This window comes from Magnolia sinica, chromosome 19 (assembly GCF_029962835.1).
Source record: "Magnolia sinica isolate HGM2019 chromosome 19, MsV1, whole genome shotgun sequence".
Lineage (NCBI taxonomy): Eukaryota > Viridiplantae > Streptophyta > Magnoliopsida > Magnoliales > Magnoliaceae > Magnolia > Magnolia sinica.
The window spans coordinates 40,385,947-40,402,839 of NC_080591.1; the positions used below are offsets into that span (position 1 = coordinate 40,385,947).

General features: G+C 40.9%; 1 non-coding gene across 1 annotated transcript; it reads left to right on the plus strand.

Moving 5' to 3' along the window:
• The first annotated feature begins 400 nt into the window (after positions 1–400).
• On the plus strand, positions 401–507 carry LOC131235758 (small nucleolar RNA R71). The gene has a single exon (XR_009166280.1). It is a non-coding gene; the product is annotated as a small nucleolar RNA R71 (small nucleolar RNA).
• The last annotated feature ends 16,386 nt before the right edge of the window (positions 508–16,893 follow it).

Here is a 16,893-nt window from a genome sequence, read left to right on the forward strand (position 1 = left end):
TTGCTCAGTCAGTACCTCTTAAAAGGTAGATATAGTTGGACAATTTTCAGTTGTGTGACTGTTACAACCACAAATACCACAAACAACTTCCTTACCCTTGTCCTTCCTTGATTCCATGGCCTCGAATTTCTTTATGAGATTAGCCATTATAGAATTGAGATCATCATCCTCTTTCAAAAGGTATACTCTACCCATTTCCTTTGATTGAGTGGGCTTAGAAGTGGTATTTGATTTTGGGTATGTGTTCCATGCTTGTGTGCTTTCAGCAAATCTATCTAAGTAATCTCACACATCATCGACATTTTTATTCATAAACTCTCCATTGCACATTGTCTCGACCAATTGGCGCATGGAAGATGTCAGTCTATCATAGAAAAAGTGTGTAATGCGTCACGTTTCAAATCCGTGTTGTGGGCATGAGCTGACAAGATCCTTGAACCGCTCCCAACATTAGAAGAATGTTTCATCCTCCTTTTGGGCGAAGTTCATGATTGACTTTCTAAGGGTGTTCATTTTGTGATATGAAAAAAATTTCTTTATGAACTCCCTTGTCATGTCATTCCATGTGCCAATAGATCAAGGACGTAGTGAATGTAATCACATCTTAGCTTTCTCTTTCAAATAAAAGGGAAAGAGTTTCAGCCTAATCTTGTCCTCAGATACGTTAGGAAAGTATAAAGTGGCTATGATTTCATCAAACTCTTTTAAGTGTAGATACGGATTTTCAAATTCAAGCCCATAAAACTTTGGAAGGAGTTGGATCACATCTGGCTTGATATTCATGTGTCCTGTATTTTTTGGAAAAACCATGCATGAGGACATACTCACCCCTGCCTGTTGTAAATAATCTCGTAACGTACAAGGCGAGGGTGCTTGATGCATCTCATTCTCATCCTGAATGTCCACCACCCTAGGTTGGGGTAGAAGAGGTTGGTTTTCAGCCATCACTTCAATTAACTCAAGGGATTTCGAGCGGTGTTTAGTCCTACGATGGATAGTTAACCCTTCAACCAATCCTCCTTCAGTCAAGAGACGTCAAGTGTTGTCACGAGCCCACTTGGGCATGAAACACTCGCAGCCCTCAATCAAATTCTAAACCTAATCCTAAGAAAGGAAATAAAAATCTAGAAAGAAAGAGAGGGTTGGAAAGAAGTTACCAAATTGGAGTCCCTAAGTTAAAAACCTGCAAAACAAAACAAAACAAGTTAGTTTCTAAAAATTGTAAGTCTAAGATTAGAAATTTCCTAAAAGAAAGACAGAAGTAAACTAATTTCTAAAAAAAAGGAGAAATTCCTAAAAGATGAAGTAAAAAATTTCTAAAACAAATTAGGAAAGTCCTAAACTAGAGAGTAAGTTAATAAAAGAGATCTGAAAATTAGAAAGAAGAAATTAGAAAGAGCTTACCAAATTAGAAGTTTCTATATTAAAAGCCTACAAAACAGGAAGGTTAGTTTCTAAACAGAAAGTCTACAAATAGCAAATTTCTAAAATTAAAAGGAAAGCCATGATTTAGAAAATTCTAAAATTAAAACCCTAAAATTTAGAAAAATCCTAATCTTAAGCTGATCTTAAAAGTAGTTAAACTCAGACAACGTAGCCGTCAATCCCCAAAACTTGTTCACTCCCCAAGTATAGGGTTGTGATGTAGTAATAAACTCGGTGAGACCGAGGTCGAATCCACAAGGACTGAAACCTGTACGTAATCTGAAAGTAACTAGAACTAGAACTAGATAAAGATGAAACCTAAATTAACTGAATATGAGTGAATAATGGTGAAATAGTAATCTAAAACTTGTAAAATTCAAAGGTGGGAAACTAGGGATTCAGAGGATCCACTTGTATAGATCAGGTAGATCTACGCTTGATTCATGAACTCAACTGGACTTCGAGTCCCATCTTCATCCAGTTGGAAGATGTATCACTAAAGCTCGATCTGAACTTCCTTTGATCTAGTTTTCAAAGAGATGAAGGTATGAGAATTAGAGTCAATTCCATCACAAAACCATGCCCATGAGACAAAGTAAACAACAGAACTAAACCAATCCACAACCAATCAGAAGATGTATGAATGTTAGGAAGGATTCCATCACTCAACCATGTCCAAGGGGTGATAGTGAACAACAGGGCTACCTAACCGCATAATCAGAATAGTGAAAAGGAATTACTTAAAGTCATTGTAGATCTATTGTAATGTAAGTCACAATAAACCATTAAAAACTACAGGCAATTCCTTATAATCAAACTAACATCAATATCAAGCGCAACATGAATCAAAGTTGTGGAGTATTACCCATCATGCCACAAGCTTCACCTCTTAGCCCTAGCTAAGAGGTTTAGCCTAACATAATTGGACTAAAACTCTCAAAAATCATAATAACTAAACCAATAATTAAAATAAAAATAAATAAAAATTCTAAAATACTCTAAAACAAACTATTTTTCTCTGCTCCACGTCCAAGCTCCAGATCAAGATGATCCTCCTATCTCTCTTTTCCTTTTCTTTTATAGCAATAGGGAGGTCGGTTGGGAGTGCGTAAGAGGTTACGCACTCCCTTTCGCAGCGGGAGAAAGCTCCTAACTTACGCTGATTTCTCGGTGGGGCCCAGGCTTGGTGTAACTTGATAAATCCAGTCTGTTCATTGGATTGTGCATGGAAAACCAATCGGACATGACCGTTTTTACTCTGTTTCGGTGCGGCCTACCAGACTTTCTATGCTACCGTTCATTCTCTGTTAGATAGTTGAGATCATCCCAGTGGTTTTACTCTCGAACTTTTGACACGTAGGCTTGGATGACAGGGCCCTTGGGCTTCTAATGGACAGTCCAGATCGGACCGTTGATGCATGATGATGGCCCACAAAAAATCATCCGCAGGCTTTGTTGCGAAACAGAGCCTACATAGCGGCACTGTGATGTTTGGTGGCCCACTGATTGATGTCAGGTGGAAAATCCATGTCATCCATTGAAGTCTCCTCAAAACATCATTGGGAATGGATGGTTTTGGAGTGAAATTGGTGTGGCCCACACGATCTTCTATTCTGTCGTCCATCAGCGTTCAACGGCTAGGATTTTCCCATGGATTGCATGATGTCAAAATATCACCTAGGTGAGGTTAATACCCCTCCTCTGTACACAATGGACGGTCCAGATCGATGATTTGGATGAGGGGTGGGCCCCACTGCACGGAAGCAGTGGATGATGTGAGGACGCTGTGTCCTTTTTTGGATTGGAGAAGAGGGAGTCGGTCAGCGTGCGCTGACCAACTTTGAGAAATTCAGTGCACCGCTAGTGCACTTGTGCACCATGCACACGTGATGTACATGAGGTCCTATGGAGATGTTCGTGAGAAATCCGCTCCATCCATCCGTATTGTCAGATCATTTAACATGTTGAGACCAATTTTGAAGCATATCCAGATAGCAGGCGGGCCCAAAATCAATGGTTTACGGGCTGATCTGTCCTTTGGGGCACTTCTACAGGGATCGAATGGTTGAAATTCGACGTGTATGGTTAATTTATGGTCCTCAGGATATGTATGAAGTTTCGAATCGAACGGATGGTGAAAACCCTATAATCTTGCATTCTGGATGAATTTTAGGCCTCTTTAGTATGAAATACTGGATTTCCTCAAATCCCGGGCGTGTAAACTCTTCGATCTTGGTCCCCTTGAGTTTGTCCCTCACCGTGGTGCTTCTTAAGCGTTAAATCCATGCCTTTAGCATTCTTTTCAGTCCATGCTCGTAAATCCACCTTGCAACACAAACACGATTAAAATATGATGTTTAAACGGTATCATGCTCATAAAATCGGGTAATAACTGGGGTCTAATATGCAATATTTGACCCTCAACATTCTCCTTTACTTTCATTGTCTCATGTGCATTGCATGCCTATATCTTTTACATTGAGGACAATGTAGATTTTAGGTTGGGGATGGGAGATTAGATTACCTAATCAGTATTTTCTTAGTCTTGAACAACAATTGTGAAATTTTTTTAAATTTTTTATGGAAACTCTTGTGAATTCGAGTGATTTTGAAGGCCATCATTGATTTAAGAAGTATAAGATACGTAATGTTGGTGAATTATGACTCTTGGACTCGGTACCTGTTAGATTTCACAGTTAAGTTCGAATTATTAATCCATGATTAGAAGTTTTAAACCTTGATTGAGTCATGATTTTACATGTCACATCTGGCTTACAAATTAAGGTTTCCATTCGATATTGAATTGTTAACTTGGTAATCACTAAGCATGGAAGGAACCAACCTAAGGAATTTGTCCATCACGATAAATAAATAATAAGACAAAAAAGAATATCCAGTTAAAAACAGTTGTCATCGAAAATGGCTACATGTTAAAGATCTTTAAAAAAGTTGACATAGCGTGAAGCCATCGATGGAAAAAATCAAAAGCTGGAATGATAAAAAGGTTGAACTGTAAGGCAAGTTTTGGTTTAGGTTTAGTTATTCGGAATGCTCTTTTTAGTTACCAATGATATCATGAAAATTGAGAATTGGACCTTTAATTGTGATGAGTCGAGATTGCACTATACGCCCATGGAACTCAATGTTTAGAATTGTTCTAATTGTTGGATTAATACTTTGAACATGACCATGAAGTTTACCGTGCGCTTGAGTTTAGGAGAAGGTAATGCCCAACATTGATGTATCTTAGAATTCTATTATCTGGATTGCTTCTCAAAAACCACTTGAGTTTATAAAAATTATCCTATGGTTCTCGAAATATTTTTCACATACTTTGCCCGGGACTAGCAAACTACTGGTTGGGGATTGTGTTAAGGGTTCAATGTTGCACATTAGACCCTATCTATTACTTAGTTTTATAAACATGATAATGCTTAACACTCTGGTTTAATCTTGTTTGTGTTGCAAGGTGAATTTAGGATCTTAAATTAAAAAGGATGCTAAACACATGGATTTAACGCTCAAGAATCACTGAGGTCAGTGTATAGACCCCTAACAGGGGCTGTCAAAAAGAATGGATGGAGCAGATTTCTCCAAAACATCAAGGTGAGACCCACTTTACATGGTTGGAGTACACAGAAGTTGTACACTCGTTGTGCACTAAATCATTTAAACCGGTCAAAGACCGCTGACCCCACCCCTCTCGGATTTAAAAATCCTATCCTGCATGCGAAAGCCAATATTGACTTGTGGACAGTTTCGGGTGGGCCACTATCATCATACAATTCGATGATCCACACCGTTCATTGAATTCGGGGGGCCAAACCGACCGTACCTTGATTGGCAGCCCGATTTTCTCGAACGTTGCATGTACATGAAGTCTTAAACGTAGGACAGACAATAGAATAAAAACTCCATGAGCCACACCGAATATGATCCAAAACTGTCCATCTCCAACTAGTTTTTCGACGTGAATCCATTGGACGGAGTGGATTTCCTTGCCAGAGTTGATCAGGGGCCCACCGATCATCACAAGCAGGTTCTTGCGTAGGGTGTGCGTTCGAGAAAGCCGAACGATCCAAGCTATTGTGCGATCAAGATCGAGACCAAGATGATGATCCAGGCAGTCCAAACGGTGGAGAAAGAAGTTTTAACCACATCCATGTGGTCAGATTGCTTGATTGGACACATCCTTCGCCTCAAATTCAAATCAAACGCAAGCTGTTTTTACATTTTTCTATGCGTAAATAGGGAGTGCGTAAATAGGGGTCGGTGACTGACCCAGCTGACCTCCTTATTGTTATATAAAGAGGAGGAGAACGGACGTGAAGGAGGCATCCAAAGACGTGGAGAAGCAAGGAACGAGAGACAGGAAGACGCATGGATCGGCCGACCAGATTTCTTCTTCCTTTCCTTCATTATTTTAATATTTTACTTGAGAGATTTTTAGCTTAATCATGTCTATGATTGGCTAAATCTCTTAGCTAGGGCTAAGAGGTGAAGCTTGTAGTGTGATGGGATGCTTTCTATGCTTGGATCTATGTTAAGTTGAACTATCCTTGATTCTAGTTTAATTATAAGGAATGCTTTTAGTTTTTAATGGTTTGTTGTGACTTAAATTACAATGGATCTGTGATAGCTTTGAGCATGTTCTTTTCATTATTGTGATTGTGAAAATTTTGTGCTAAGACCCAAGTACTACCTCTATTCTTTCCTTAGAAGCTTTTTGGGGTAATTAGCGCTAAACTCGATTGCTTGTGAAATTTGCATCAATCACTTTAAATTGGATCTGCATGACTCAAAACCTGTAGTATCATTAGCGCTAGGTTACTCTGAAATCTGGGATTCATCGCTAAAGCCAGTTGTTCTTGGAAATTTTTGGAGGTTCTGGATCAGACCTGGACCACGCGTCGAAAGTCCGATAGCGATGATCTTAGGTTGTTGCGGTCACCATGTTGGACTTGGCCATCACCTCAAAATTCAAGTCCAGATGATGTTCTGGGTCGATTTGTTTGCGTCCGGAGTGAAGAGTGTGAGAACGGTTGGAAATTAATGAGATTTTATGAAATCTGAGTCGTGTCACTTGTGCGATGATTTTAAGCAATCTGACCATTGGATTCTGACCCAATTTTACCCTCTGATCAGCGAAGGTGGCCCAGGCATGTCCTTGTGCTTGTGGACCTGATCGAGTTTCGGTGACCGTTGTATTGAGTGTGGTCCACCACGGTTGATCTGAAGATCCGATCGGTACGAAAACTCAGCTTGACCTAGATTCATGGTCAGTGAGCTTAAGTCCAACCTTTCGTGGTAATAGGCCCACCGAAAGTGCTCCGTTGGATCGAGAGAGACCTGCTTTGGTTATAACCTAAGTATACCTTGGCCCTGGGGTTATTTTCATCAATGTTAGGCCTATAGATAGACCTTAAAACCCTAGCTCTCTTTTCCATACGAATTTCCTAACCCTAGCTAAGAAAGAGAGGGGAAAAGAGAGAGAAAGTGAGAGAGAAGTTGGTGAATCATCTTAGATTCTTTCCTGTTCTTCTTCATCCTTAAACCGTCACTTTTGAATCATTTTTTCGGTGATTCGAAGTTCATCATTGGGTAAGTTAACCTAACCCTAATCTGTGTTAGAGCTTAGAATAGTCTTCGTGTTGTTGTAGCTCATTTCTATTCTTGCCTTAGGTTATCCTGTCGCCGTTGACGAAGACATATCGTCTGAATCAGTTCGGTGTTCTATTTCTGGCTTAAGGTGCGGACTTTAATCGTATAGGTTATGGTTTTCAAGGCTTTCAATGCCAGTGAATGGTTTATTCTTGCTATGGATGAGATTTCACATACCAAATGTTATGTTTATTTTGCGTTCCTGATATGCATGTATTACATTGAGATTTATGTATTCTATGTGTATGTATAAAGTACCGTATGCGTATAAAATATGAACATGTGGTTGCCATGATTATTTGTCGTGTACTTATGCTAATTGTATGTGTGGCAACTCCTTGGTAAAAGGAATTGTCCAAATATGTGTATTTCAATATACGTCATGTATGTTGAACTATGTATTCTAAGTGTTTGTAGAAATGCCTGATTGAACTAAAGTATAATATATTATACTATTTGCGGGCGTTGAGAAGTGATTCTCAACACTCCTATTGATGTGTAGAATTTACCTCATGCAAGTTACATTCCTTGTTGTTTAATTTCAAGTCTTACTTATGCTTAAATCCATGTTAAGTTGATATTCTTCAAATGCTTACATACCATATGATTTGAGTTGTTGTTCCATTACTATTCTAAATTGTTGATATCAATATCTGTTATAGTGGAATGCGTTTGGGACTATGAGTAGTCCAGGAAATCGGTAATCGGCCTTAAGTTCGTGGCTGAGGTTGCTTTCGCCACGTAGGACGTGATTAGACGAACCCGAGTCGTATTAGAGTTGTCGGCAGTGGTTTGGCCACACGGAGTGTTTGCGCACTCTATGTCGTCCAACCCAACGTGCGCTCATGCTAGTCGAGTTCGTCAAGTAACCCGATTGTCCAATGTATGTTCACTATGTATGGACGCTACTGTTTGAATCTAGGGTACCAAACTTACCGATGAAATCCTATTAACTATGGTACCTTGATCCGCTAAGACTCATGAGCCGGACATAGTGGTATGGGACACCGTGGTCGAGCTGTCGGCCTACGCTGGGGTGACGAGCCTCCCCGTAGTGACTAGTGAGCAACCAAACTTGTGAGCCGATTATGGTGGTATGGGACACTATATTCGTGCTGTCGGCCTACATTGATTGGTGACGAGCCCTTTGTAGTGACCTCGAGCATGCCTGGATACCGCATTGAGGTGATGAGCCTTATCATGGTAACGAAGGTATGATAGGCGTGCATTGATTGGTGACGAGCCCTTTGAAACGACCTGAAACCATATGATCGTATGTGATGTCTAGGACTGACGACCCTAGAATGGATCACTGTTTGGATGGTGATATGAGGAAGGTACCTTAGTTTCCCAATCCTGCTGTATGAAAAGGACTAATAACAACTTGGTAATCATGTTCATGCACCGCATTTGCATGTGCTTTGTAGACGTGGCGCACTTTGAGGCGATGTCATGCGTAACGTAAGATGAAGATGCTGAGGATGTACGCGCGAGGGCACGCATCATTCTGCATACATCCTTGCATTAATAAGAGTACTTAGGACATGTTTGATTGTTCTGCTTTATCATTACTGCTTGATTGAACTGATAACATATTAACCTTTGCTTTATTGTTCCACTGAGTTGATCACTCACTCCCACGTTCTAGGGCGGTGTTAAACACCCACTAGACTCTGTCTTAGTTGCAGAGATCGAGGATGATGAGGCTACATTCTCTTTCATGCAATTTTCAGATAGGTTCTAGTGAGGCTGCTTTCTCTTTTATGCAGTTTTCAGACAGGTTCTAGTGAGCCTTGTTCTGATGCGCGGGATGCTGGGATTTCTTTTGGGATTAAATGATGTAATTTAATACTTATAATTTTGATAGCAACACTTGTAATACGACCTAGTATGTATATATGTTTCAGGGATGTGCACATGTACACATATATTTCTTTAAGTCTTCCGCTTATGTTCTTCACTTATCCCTGAATTATATTTGCAGTTTGGCTTAATCTATTCCATGTTTAATGCACTCATACAGACAACATACATCCATCATTTAATATGTTGCATAAGTGATGTTTTGAAACTCGGGAGCTGAGTTATGCTCGACCCCCGAATTTCAGGGCGTTACAGAATCCAATTCAGAAACCGACAAATCAAACTAAGAAACTGAGAATAATCAAAAGGCTTTCATGACTATAGCTAGAATCACTTCTACAGGTGAAGATGAAACTTCTAACCATGAAACCCATGGAAGTGATGTTGAATATGAAGAAGATCTCCAAATTGCTTATGATGCCCTATACAAAGAGAGTTGTAAGATTGCGGCAAAACTAAAAAATTGAAAAGAAAAATTTGTTGATCAGAAATTAGAACTTGAAAAATCTGTTTTGGCAAAATTTCATTTTTTTGATTGTTTTGAGAAAACCAAACTAGATTTAAATATAAAAAATTTTAAATTCAAAATCTCAAAACTGAAAATAAGAATTTAAAATTAGAAGTTATTTCTCTTAAAACTTTAAAAGAGACTTGGATATACACCTAGGGTGACCAGAGACTTGAAAAGTTATTAACTGCATCTCGACGAAGTAGCGACAAATCTGGCTTGGGATATATCAAGAATCATACAGAAAAATCTAAAAATTCTGTTCCCATATTTGTAAAAGGTGAATCTTTAAAATCTATAGTATAAATTATAAAAGAAATAAAGAAGAATGAAAAACCTTTTCAAAAAACTTCTAATCCAAAAACTGAGCCCAACTATCATAAATATTAAAGGAAAAATAATAATCCTTCCCTAGCAGATAAGATAGTGGACTGTTCACAACCCCAAGTGTAGGATCGCGATGTAGTAATAATCTCGGTGAGACCGAGGTCGAATCCAAAGGGACTAATCTCGTGAGTGTTCTGAAAGCAAGTAGAAGTAGAACTAGAAAAAGATGTAAAACTAATTCTAAAATAAAAGGAAGTAATTGTGAGAGGTTTAATTAGAAACTTAAAAAATTCAAAGGTGGGATGTCACACCCCAAACTCAGAAACTAGGCTCACAAAATTTTCAATCGCTAAATCTGGTGCCGACAACTTCCGCAGTACCCCATTCTCGGCTCCCGGCACCCATACACCAAGTTCCGATCCTGGATCCTAAAAGGAGGATTTTCAACATGAATTTGATTCGCAGTAAGCATAACCATAAGCATAACCCACAATAACAATCACAAGAAACATCACCATATATCCACTATGATAAAAAAAACTTTAAGGTACAATGTGTATAGAGGGAAATACAATGATAATAAAGTTAAAACTCTGGAAGCTCTATAGCACACTCCTGCTCCTAAACAACTACTGCCTAGCGTCACCTGCACATAATGGTCGTGCATAAGCTTATAGAAAGCTTAGAGGGTGGTAAAAGTGTGTGCATATGGTAGAAATGCACGTTTGCAATATCAGAGTAATGTGAAAATACCGGTAAGTCCATGAATGTCATCAACTGTACCAAGGCTATGCGATGCAAGGCATGAATGCTATCGGCCATACCAAGGCCATATGATGCAAGGCCTGCATAGCCAATATCATGAATAAAATGCAGCTCAAGCATACCAATCTGCACCATATATCAGTACGGTTCCTCTACATAATCAATGGGGTCTAGTACATCGACACCACAACACCGCCCACTGGATGCACAATCGTGCAAGTGGAAGAGATCTCACTATCCACCTACCAATATCGGCCTGGCTTGTCGATAGCGGACTCATTTATGAGCTGGTCAGACTCAGCCTAGTGTTACCCCTACCCTCAGGTGGATAAGGCCACACCTCTCTCCAACCGACCATGACACAGTGGGAGACGTGGTCTAATAATATATGACCCTCGTGCGCTCATGTATCCACTCGGTCTCAACGCTAGAGTTATCCTCTGGTACCATCGGGTTTAGGGATTTTCACCCAAGGACATCTATGGCGTCCCGATGCTAATAACAGTATTTTCAGTGTCCAATCCTGCCATCGACGATATACATGTGGAGGCTATAGCCCTGATGTCGCTAGGGCGTATAGTAATCATGTCATACAGATGCGAGGTGCATGAATCACACTATCAGTCATGCAGCAATCCTGCATATACCGTAGGCTCATGTGGGGCAACTCCGCCTATCAAGGAGCCCCATAAACAATCTACCCGAAGGCATATGCTATGATCAGTCACTCCTCATATCAAGCATAAATATGATGTGTATGAGCATGAATCATGGAGCTATATAACGCATGTTATATGGTGATGAACTCTATTCATAACGAAGATAGGCCTAGACGACCTACAGACAACAAGTATGGGCCTAACAATGGGCCCTAGGGTGAGTTACAATGCGGACATTTAACCATCATTGCTCTTATAATGTGGACGTCAAACCATCATTGCTCCCAAGGCATGGCCGCCAAAAACATCATTACATATATCATGTGGAATCACACACCGCAATAGACCTCATATACATCACATTCGGCCTCACACAAAGGCCTCACATACATCTCATTGGGCCTCACTCATGGTCCGTATATACATCACATTGGACCTTAACCCATGGGCCTCAAATACATCAAGCGGGCCGCATCACATGGGCCACACCAATGGGCCTTATATACATCAAGTGGGTCGTACCAATGGGCCGCACCAATGGGCATTATATACATCAAGTGGGCTAAATCAATGGGCCGCACCAATGGGTCTCAAATACATTAAATGAGCCGCACCAATGGGTCTCAAATACATTAAATGGGCCACATCAACGTGCCGCACCAATGGGCCTTATATACATCAAATGGGCCGTATCAACGGGCCACACCAATGGGCCTTACATACATCATTATGGGCCTCACACATGGGTCACATACACATCACATCAGGCCTCATACGTGGGCTACAATTACATCACAATGGGCCTCCTCACATGGGCATCAAAACACATCATAGTGGGCCTCAAACACGGGCCTCAAAACATGCCACAATGGACCTCATATCTGGGCCTCAATACATTATAAAGGGCCTCTCATATGGGCCCAACATAAATTACATCAAGATGGGGCCCACACTTCAATTAGAGGTCATTTTAGAGCATTTCCAAAAATGCTTCCCATCGAAAGATCATCTGGACCATACCACAAATAACAGTGAAGACAATGATTTCCACTGCTTAAACCTCACAGGGCCACCATAACATTTATTTTCCATCCAATCTGTTCATAAGGTCACAAAGACCTGAATTAAGAGGAAAAAAAATTTTCATATTGATATAAAACTTCTATAACCCCAAAAAGGGTTTCAATGGTGGACATTCAATCCCCTCACTGATTTTTGCGGTGTTGTCCACTTGATAATTAGATCTGTCTCATTTTTAATCTCAAGCCTTAAGATGAGCTCACGAGATGGATGGACGGTTTGGATGTGTCACATACATCAAAGAAGGCCTGGCAGGTGGGTGGCGTGGATGAAATACATACATCAATGGTGTGTACCACCATCCAACTGCTGGACGATGGATACAACACATACATTAGGTGGGTTTCCATAGATGGATGGACAGTGTGATAAACACACACATCAAGGTGGGCCACTGGACGGACGGTGCAGATACAACACTGTATCATGGTGGGGTCATACATGGCAAATGGAAGTCATGGCTACATACATTAGGTGGAGTCCCACCTTAGATGGACGGTGTGGATCATACACATACATCTAGTGGGGGGCCACGTCCTAGCTGGACGGTGAGGACCTCACACGTGTGTATGGGTCCCACCGTCCAGCAAATGGACGGACGGTTTGGATCATACCACATGTATCAAGATGGGGCCACAACTTGCTGACATAATACATCAGCTATAGCTGGTTTGAAGTCCTCCAGCCAATCCGCTTCCAAAGCAGGTGGGTCCCCACATGGGGCCCACCACATACATATATGAATATATCATATATATCATATATATATAATATTATATTATTATTTTTTTTAAAGGATCCAACGTCCAGATACCCACCGTCCAGAATTGGACAGTGTGGATACAACACATCCATGGTGGTGGGTCCCACCGTCCAAGGTCTGGATAGTGTGGATAAGATCCATACTTCACTGCTGGCCCCACAACATGTGTAAATACATGCATCATTGGTGGGTCCGCATGTATGGCCCACCACAGCTTTGGAAACAAGCTAATATTTGTGATTTTCCTTCATCAAGGCCTATCCATATGGACAAGCAGCAGGGTGGGCCCCACAAGTGGACTGTGGTGTGGTCCACTAAATGGACAACATGGATAAAATATGCAAACCATCGGGTGGGCCGTCAACAATGAAAGAGAGAGATAGAGAAAGAGAGAGAGAACAGTGTGATGGAAGGGCCCCGCCACTATGGGCCCCTCATATGATTATAACACATATATCAAATTTGGTCCCATCACAAGTGGGCCATCAATTTGAAAATCAACGGTGGCCCACCTATCGCACTCCTTCTTGGTCCCTTGGCTTCCTTATCTCTTATGCTCAACCTTTGACAATGGATGATGAAGTTTTGATGGTTAGATTGTGAGATGTGGGGGGTAGGGAAGTGGGCCACACCTAGCTTCTCCTTAGGAGGCTTGGACGTTGTATTCTCTTGGGTTACTTGGGTGTGAAGAGAGAGAATGAGAGAGAGAGAGAAGTGATGGGATGAAAAGGTGATGAAGTGATGGGTGATGGGTGTAACGAAGGGATGGGTGGAGAAAGAGAGAGAGAGAGTTGACTTTGGGAATGGGAGAGAGATGGGTTGCTTGTACTTGTGATAGGGTGTGTACTTAAGTAATTGATTGATTGATTAATGGGATAAGTTGTAGAGATTCTCTCGAAATTCACACGCGTGGCGTTGTAACGTCCTAGAAAAACCCGTAGAAAGACCCGAGTACAACCTTAGGCAGAACAACCCGAGAACCGCATCCTGTAGTATAATTAAGGCGAAATTTAGTTAAATATTAAATTGAATAATCGGTGGATTAATCTTGGACCACCATTTTCATTAGTGGGAAGGCCTAAAACCATGAGTACCACTAGCTCGATGCTGTCTTAAGACCTAGGAGAAATCCCAAGAGCCTGTCGGTTTCAGGAGTACATTGAAACCCCGTATCAAACCTAGACCACACGTCGAGGGTCAGATGATCGCGAAACTATAGGACTATATCTGTCCCGCTGGTCTTGACAACCATCGCGGGAATCAATCGCAGATAGTGTCCAGAAACGTACAACTTGAGCCATGAGTGAAGTGCGTGAGAAATGTGAATACCTTTAGAAAATGAACCAAAACTTAAGTGAATTGGGCCGTTCACTCTCATGCAAAGTTAAGGATTTTAGACCATCAGTTTCTGAGCAAACTTCACCCATTGGGAAAGAAAATTTTCCTGCACATATCTGTATAACTGTGGCCCCAATTGAGTAAATATGACCATTGATCTGACGCAGGCTCTCCACGATCGATCGGCTTATCCGATCGTACCGAAATCGTGTCCTAGCATGGATCCATTGTCAGGGAATGTACCCTATGACGTAGATGGGTCGTGTGCCTCCATGTGAGCCCTATTTGTCAGAAACAGTCGCCCAAAGGGTATAAACTATGTATAGGTGGCCCTGGGGCCATTTGCATCACTTATGGGCTTATAAATAGCCCTTATTTCACCCCTCCTCTCTCATATACGAATTTCACAAAAACCCTAAGGGAGAGAAGAGAGAAAAGAGGAGGAAAGAGAAGGAAGAACTTGGGAGATCGCTATAGGAATCCTCTCCCATGATTCCACGCACCAAATCTCCACCCCGTTGGGCTACCAAACCTTTTCGGCTACGATTTTGGGTAAGAAATCCTAACCCTAATATCATTGTAGAGATCCGAGATAGTTATTCCTCAACCTAGCTAACCTGTTTCGTCATTTAGGTGCCCAACGTTCCATTTTCAGAAACGTAGAGTTTGGACCGAGTCTGAGCCGAGTATTCCGACGAAAGGTGCGGACTATAAACGCTTAGGTTATGGTTATCAATGCTTTCATATCAGCTAATGATTTATGTCTGACTTTATTGCTACCGTATTGTCTTAGATATGTCAATTTCTGTATGTTATACACATGTGAAGTGTGATGAGTAAAGATGCATCCCATGTGTTTGTTGAAATGTTTGAATGAATATTTGAAAATGATTTGTGCTTGTTATGATTACTGGTCTAGGATTCATCATTGTCATATGCATGTTGATCTCTCTTTATAAGGAATTGATAAACCATATGTTGTAACTAACCTAGTCTATGTGTTTGATGAATTGTCTGGATGAGAAATTGTTGATAATTTGTATTTACTATGAGTATTTAGATAGGATTCTTTATTGCCTTTTGCATATGTATGATTTCCTTTACGTAATCATATTTTTCTCTGTGTAATTAATTGATAAAATGCAAGTGTTTAGTAACATGATCGATGTGTTTGATGAAATGCCCAAATGAAGAATCACTTGGATTGTTTGTTAAATACTGAGATGAATATCACATGGGTTTGATAGCTGCCTATGAGTAGGATTGAGGCTACAACGTAGCCTACGAAATCGGTAACAGTCCCTGTTCGGGTGGCCGAATTAGTCTCACCACATTGGGTATACTCGATGAATCTGGGTCGCACGACGATTGTCGACAATGGTTAGGCCACGAGGGGTGCTTATGCGCTCCATGTCGATTAAGTCAGCATGTGCCCGTACCAATCAAACTTACCTAACAAACCGATTGGCCTATTATGTGTTTACCATGTATGGACACTACTGCTTGAATCTAAGGTACCCCTCACCGATGTAAAGGCCCACTTTAACCATGGTTCCACAATCCGCTAAGACTCATGAGCCGGGTAGTATGGGACACCGTGTTCGAGCTGTCAACCTACGCTGGGGTGATGAGCCTCCCCGTAATGACCAATGAGCAACTAAGACTCGTGAGCCAGGCAATGGTGGTATGGGACACTGTGTTCGTGCTGTCGACCTACGCTGAAGTGACGAGCCTCCCCGTAGTGACCGTGAGTATAAATTCTTGAACTTGCCTATCGAATACGTTTCATTATGAGTGATAACCCTACAACTTGCCTATCATATGTGTTTAACTAGGAGTGACGAACCTAGATGGATCCTTCTATTTGGGTCAATGATATAAAGGGAGGTACCCTAGCTTCCCAAACTTGCTATAAGAATAAGCTTAATTAATTACTTGGCTAACATGACCATGCATCGCACTGCATTAGTTAGGATGTGCTTTAAAGGTGATGAAGTTGCACCGTTTTAAAGAAGTGTTGTCATATACGAAATAGGTTGTCGGAGTCGCTTGTGAGGGAGTTTCGATGTGAGGGCATACATCATTGCTTGCACTCCATTCCTACATTAAAAAGAGTAGTTAGGAAGTGATTGTTATGTTGTTTTATCATTACTGCCTGATTAACTTGATAACATGTTAACTTTTGCCTTATAGAACCACTGAGTTGATCACTCACTCCCACTCTAGGATGGTGTTTTAAAACACCAACTAGACTTTGATTTAGATGCAGGTGCTGATGAAGTTTATACAATGGAGCAGGACTTTATGGATGAGGAGGAATTCTCCTATTTTCAGCTCTCGGGCGGGTCGATGTAGACCTCGTGCTGATGCACAGGGACCACTGACATATCTCGCTTAGTTGGACACTTTACATTTTCATATTTTGTCATTTTGAGATAATACATGTATATATTAAACCTGGTTACATACTCATTCTTTAGAGGTTTGTGAAACACCCACATGCT